Raw genomic sequence first — 6,042 nt, 5'->3', positions numbered from 1 at the left:
AGTCTTCTCCCACCTCCTCCAGCCCGAGGCAGAAAGAATCACTGAGCGGTGACCTGTCCTTCTTTCAGGCCGGGCTTCAGCCAGCAGGATTCCTACAAAAAAATCCATAAAACCGCTCAAATTTGCTTTTTTCCATGGCCTGAGCGGCTGCCCGAGGTCGTGGTCCCCCCCTTCGGCGCCGTTCAGCCGGGGAGCGTGCCGACGAGCGCGTCAGCTCGTGTTAGCTCGGCGGGGGCACGGCGAGCGGGAACGTGCCGGGGGCAGCGCGGGAGGGGACGATACTCCCGTCTTTCCGCATTACTTGGTTGCCGAAGCCAAACCCAGAGCCGGCGGGAAAAGCACGGCTCATGGAAACGGTCCGCGTCGTGGCTTAGCCCGGCCGGCAACCAAAGGCCACGCAGCCGCTCGCTCGCCCTCCCCCAGCCCCAGGGGATGGGGAAGGGAATTAAAGGGGGAAAGGGAAGGAGACCCGTGGGCTGAGGTAAAAATAAATTCATAATATAAAATAATATATAAATATATATGTATCTATAATGCTAATAATAGACACAAGTGACGGACAGTGTAATTGCTCACCCTTCGCTGACCAACACCTGTCCCGTCCCGGCAAACGATTCTGAAAAAGTCCCGACACCGTGATCCCAGATGAGTGAGAGGCCCGGAAAAAAGGAACACGCAAGAGAGAAATCCGAGAGCCAGAGAGAGAGAGATCCCTCGGAACAGAGTCCCAGAAGAGCAAAGGCCCTTCTTCCCGGCTAACCCGATCTTCATAGCGGGCGTGACGCTGCACGATACGGCATAGACCGTTGGCCAATCTAACCCTCAACCCCAAGTCCAAGGTTAAATCCTAAGGGCAGTTGGGGGCCCCTTGTCCCAGCCGTGCTCCCCCCCAGCCTGTTGTGCTCCTGCACGCTGGCAAAAACCCGGGAACCCAGAAAGTCCTTGAGGTCTCAGCACCAACTATAAACACCAGTGCGTTATCAACGTTCTTCTGATAACAAACCCCAGAGTAAATCCCAAACACAGAGCTATTCCAGCTGCTAGAAAGAAAAACTCTGTCTCAGCCAAACCCAGGACAGTCCTTTCCTGGATCGTGTTTTTTCCCCAGCAGCAGGATGGCAGAGGGGGCAGGGAGCGACCCCAGCGTTGGTGCATGGGTGTTATCTCCCCGCCGATAAGCGATGCCGCGAAGGACCAACCGGCGGCTGCCAGGCACCAGGTGTTTCCAGGAGAAGCCAATTTCACCGGTTAAGCCATCGTTGCGCCCAGCAAGGACCTGGTAACTCATTCTTCAGCCTTTTAATTAATCATATTCTTATCAGCCAGCTCAATCAGCTAATGGAGCCGAGGTAATTGGGTTTCCCGCCCTTTAAACCCCCCTCGCACCCCTGCCTGGCAAGTTCAGCATTTCCTCGCTCCCGGCATCCGGAGGGGTTATTTCAGGTTCATCCCTCAGTGCTGGGATGGGGCCAGGAAAGTGTGTGGGAGGCCAAATCGCCGGCACGGAGCTGGGACGGAGCCAGCCACTGCCGAAGCCATTTCCTACGGGATTTGGGGGCGCAGGGGAGGTCCCGACAGTGGGAAAGCTCCGAAAGGATACTCCCACCCTTGCCGGTGGATGGGGCTTGCAGGGATTGCTCCAGCAGCATCAGCTCAACCATGGCGTAACAGGGACCAGGGCAATGCTGGGTGTGGGGGGCTTTGGCTGTGGAGCCCATCTGGCCTTCCTCCCCCCAAACTCCCCCCCCCCAGCGACAGAAGCAGCCGAGGCAGCCGCCCGCCCCCGCAGCTCACACGCACGGACTCATTGGGCCGGCCGAGCCACGTGCGCCAGCCCACGCCACCGGTGCCCCCGTCCCCGAGAAGGGATGCAGCTCGGCCATCCGCCAGCACTGCTTCCCCCCCCCGGCTCCCCACAGCCCCCTGGCTCTCCCTGGGCTGCTGTGGGGAAGAGGGGACCCCATAGCCCCTGCACCCCGGGGGGGTGATAAGGCCAAGGCCACGCTCACTGCATGGCAGGGACAGGCGAGGAGGGGAGGGGGGCTCGCCGCTCAGCCTGATACAGGGGGGACACTCTGCCCCCCCAGCCCCGAATTCCTGGAGAGACGGTCAGAGCCGAGGGGCTGGGGCGAAGCTGGGGCACATGGGACCCACCCTGCACTTTGCTGTCCCCCTCCTTGGCGCTCAGCAGCTCCAGGAGTGGGAGATGGTGGAAACCCAAAGGCTTTCGAGGGCTGGTTGGTGGGCGCTGTGTCCCAAAGCCCCTCCTTTTTGTCCCCCCCAGGACACAGCCCGAGCAGAGAACTGCAAACTCAGTGCACGCAACGAGGTCGCTGGGGTTTGCTCTGCTTGCGGGCGGCGCTGAGAGGCCACCGGCCTCGTTAGGAAAATTGTACCGACCAGGTTTCATCACAGGGATGTTACAAAAGGCCCCCCCCGGCCAGAGGCCACCAATCCCAGCACAGCCCAGTTACTGCTGGAGATTCCCATTCAACGTAAAATTAGAGCAGCTCCGCCGCCGACGGAACCTGGCTTCTCCTCTCCTCTCGCTGGGGCTCTGCTCGGACACTTTGCATTTTCCTAATTAGCCCAATTACCGCTGCAGATCAAAAGTCCCTCGCTGGGGACGCGGTGGCACCCGGAGCGAAGGGACCGCGGGTTGCTCCGGTTTCCCCGGAGCGACTGTTGCGGGGGTTATTTTAGAGCCCCGGCAAAGAGCTATTCATCCAGTAAGAAAAAGATAAGGATCTATATATCACACATGCATACATATATCTATATATAAAGAAATTATTTCTATATGTCGCCCGTTCATCCGTGTGCGGTTTTGGGGGTATCATTAGGACCTCGCCATGGAGCCAGGGCCCAAATCTCTGCAGTCTCCAAAAAAGCTCGTGGGAGATGCCAACGGCAAAGAACGACACGGAGCCAAGCGATGCCCCAGAGCCTGACACCGAGCCCAGCGGGCAGGGAGAGGTTCCCAGCCTCTCCTGCCACATCCCAAGCCTCTGGAACTGGCGGGCTCCGATAAATCACAGCTCGTTGAGAAAAACCGAAGCCAGGCGAGCCGCTGGAGAGCAATTAGCCGTTCGCACTCTTGCGAGAATTAAATGCAACGGGAGGAGATGAAAGCCATTAAGCTGCTGGGACCTTGGCGCGGGCCAAGCCGGGTGGCATCCGGCGCGCCGAGAGCCGGCGGCGAAACCGTCGAAGGCCGGAGCCCTTCGCCAAAAAGCGGCAGTTTGGAGCTTGTTTGGGCGTGAAAATTCAAGCGCGGGTGGGTTCTCCCGGCGTGTGGCTGCCGGGGCTCTCCCTGCCTGCTCGGCTCTCCCTCTCTGCTCTCCCTGCCGCTGGCACCGGCGAGGCGTGGGCGGGCGGGCGGGCGAGCGGAGCTCGTCTTGCCGTTCCCTTCCCGAGAACCGCCATGAGCTCCTCCAAGGAGAGGGAAAGGCTTTTGACAGGCAGCTGCCGCCGCACAAGCGGCAGCGGAGCCGCTGCTCGCTGCCAGATGGAGACGGACAGACAGACAGACGGGCATGCACGTGGTTGGGTTGGGGGGGGATGCCTTGGTTGCTGCCCCCCCCCCCCCCCACCACTTCCCAACTGCCTCCCAAGCTTCACCGCTGCGGACGTGACATCTGGCTCCGATAAAAGGGGAAGAAAAAGGAAACCCAAGCCCAAAGCGCTGACCAACTTCCCGTCCCTGCTCACCGCCTTGGCCGAGACGTGGACGGCACTGCCGCTCGGCACGGTGCTGGATATGGGGAAGCCCCCAGGCCCTGGCCCGGTGGGGGACCCCTGGATAACAGGGAGGGCAAAGCCAGCCGCGCCAGCTCGGAGCCCACCCATCTTCCCGGAGGGAAACGGAGCAAGTTTGCTGGATTTGGTGCTATTTGGTTTCACCCACCATGTTTTTCGCTCCTTTGCGGCAGGAGGGGATGCGGCCCTTGCTCCAGCTCGAACTCACCCGCTGCCCGAGCGCCCAAAATCCTCCCGCTGGCATGGGGAGCCCTTGCTCCGGGGAAATATTTGGGAGCTTTGCAATAAGTGCTCCAGCTCTGCAGCTGGCACCCGAGCAAAACCTCGCCAGCCCCCGCTGCTGGCAACACTGGAGCCCCTGGCACGCGTGGGGACCCCACGCATCACCAGGCCCTAAAAGCTGGGCTCCGGCACCAACCCCGCTCCGGCAGCTGATCCTTGATCAGGGAAACACCCAGCAACAGCGGGACGGGCGCACACCCCAGCAGGTCGGCGGCGGACCAGATCCCACACCAATGGACGAGGGATGTTTCCTTGCTCGGTGACCCAGTTTCCTACCCCATCCCCAGGGATGTTGGCGCCGTGTTTGGGAAATCCTGGCTGTCACTACTCAGGCAAGAGATGCCAGGTGTCACACGGCCATGTGTCACACCGCTGCTGGGGGACCCTACACGCACATCGGCACCGGGGGGGGGGGGGGGCCGGGGGTCCCGCCGCCAGCTCTCCCACCCTCGGTCCTCTCTGTGGCAACCCCAGCTCTGTCCCCAGCATCCCCTCGGGGTCTGGGCCCTGCGCACCGCCCCGGGGCACACGGCTGGAGAGGGGCAGCCCCAGCCCCACACCTCCGCCAGGGACAAGCATTCCCCCGGGGCCAGCACATCCTCCCCGGGCAGCACTCCGGGGCTGTGGCCGGTGCATCGTCCCCGGGGCCAGAACCGCAGGGCCCGGGCCAGCACTCCGGGCCAGCGCATCCTCCCGGGGCCAGCATCCCGGAGCTGAATGAATCCACCGCATCCCGGGTGCACGCTCCCCCGAGGCCAGCACCCAGCACCGGGACCGGCACTCAGGACCGGGACCAGCGCATCCTCCCGGGGCCAGCACCCCAGCACTGACGCCAGCCCCCGGGGCCAGCGCATCCTCCCGGGGCCACCACCCGGGGGCTGAATCCGGTGCATCCCGGCTGCCTGCTCCTCGAGGCCAGCACCCAGCACCGGGGCAGCTCCCGGCCAGCCTCCCCCGGCCGCAGCCCGCGATCCCCCCGCCCCAGGACCGGCTCCCCCAGCCGGGCCGTGCCCGCATCCCACCCTCCCCCAAACCCTCGGGCCCGCTCCCCGCCGCGGTACCTGGCTCGGCTCCGGCATGACCCGCCGCCGGGCGCACCCGGGCCCCGCCGCCGCCGCCGCCCCCCGCGCCGCGCCCTCCGCGCCGTGCGGGGCCGTGCAGTGCCGTGCCGCGCCGTGCGGGGCGGGGGGCCGGGCCCGGCAGCCTGGGAGATGTAGTCCTCGGCCGCCCGCCGCCCGGCGGGGCTTGTGGGACTTGTAGGAGGCGAGCGGGGCCGCGCCGCGCCCACCCGGCGCACCGGCATCTCCGGTATCTACCCCACTACCCAGCCCGGTACCCACCCCAGGACGCCGGCATCCCCGGTTCCGACCGCGGCGCATCGGCATCCCCCGGTATGCACGCCGGTACCCGCCCTGAGACATCGGCACCCCTCGGTACCCACCCCAACACATCGGCACCCCTCGGTACCCACCCCGGTACCGACCCCAACACATCGGCACCCACCGGTACCCACCCGGTACCTCACCACCGTGCCCATCCCGGTGCATCGGCATTCCCGATACCCACCCTGGCACTCACACCGCCGCAGCGGCACCCCCAGGTGTCCACCCCGACACCCACTCCGGCACTTACCGGGCACCCACCAGCCGCCCACCCCGGCACCCATCGTGGCGCCCACCGAGCACCGACACCTGCACGCACCGCCCGCACCCGGGCACCCCGACCCCGCCGCAGAGCCCCTGCGAGGAGCCGGGCTGAGGCCGGGCGGGCTCGTGACAGGGATGACCCAAAGCGCTTGTGGGCGCGCGCCGCCTCCGGGACCCATTTTGGGTCACAAAAACGTCAAAACCCCCCAGTCTCTCTTTGCAAACCCCCTGGGGACGGGGAGGGGGAAGGAGGAGTGGGGACAGCGCCGGGACAGGGGCGCACTGTGCCTTTAAGCGATCCGGGAGGGGGTGGTCTGCCCGGCCGCGCAGTGCACGCTGGGAGTTGTAGTCCCGC

The sequence above is a fragment of the Tauraco erythrolophus genome, chromosome 15 (assembly GCF_009769465.1).
Source record: "Tauraco erythrolophus isolate bTauEry1 chromosome 15, bTauEry1.pri, whole genome shotgun sequence".
NCBI classification, from domain to species: domain Eukaryota; kingdom Metazoa; phylum Chordata; class Aves; order Musophagiformes; family Musophagidae; genus Tauraco; species Tauraco erythrolophus.
Note: the sequence above shows the minus strand (reverse complement) of the source record.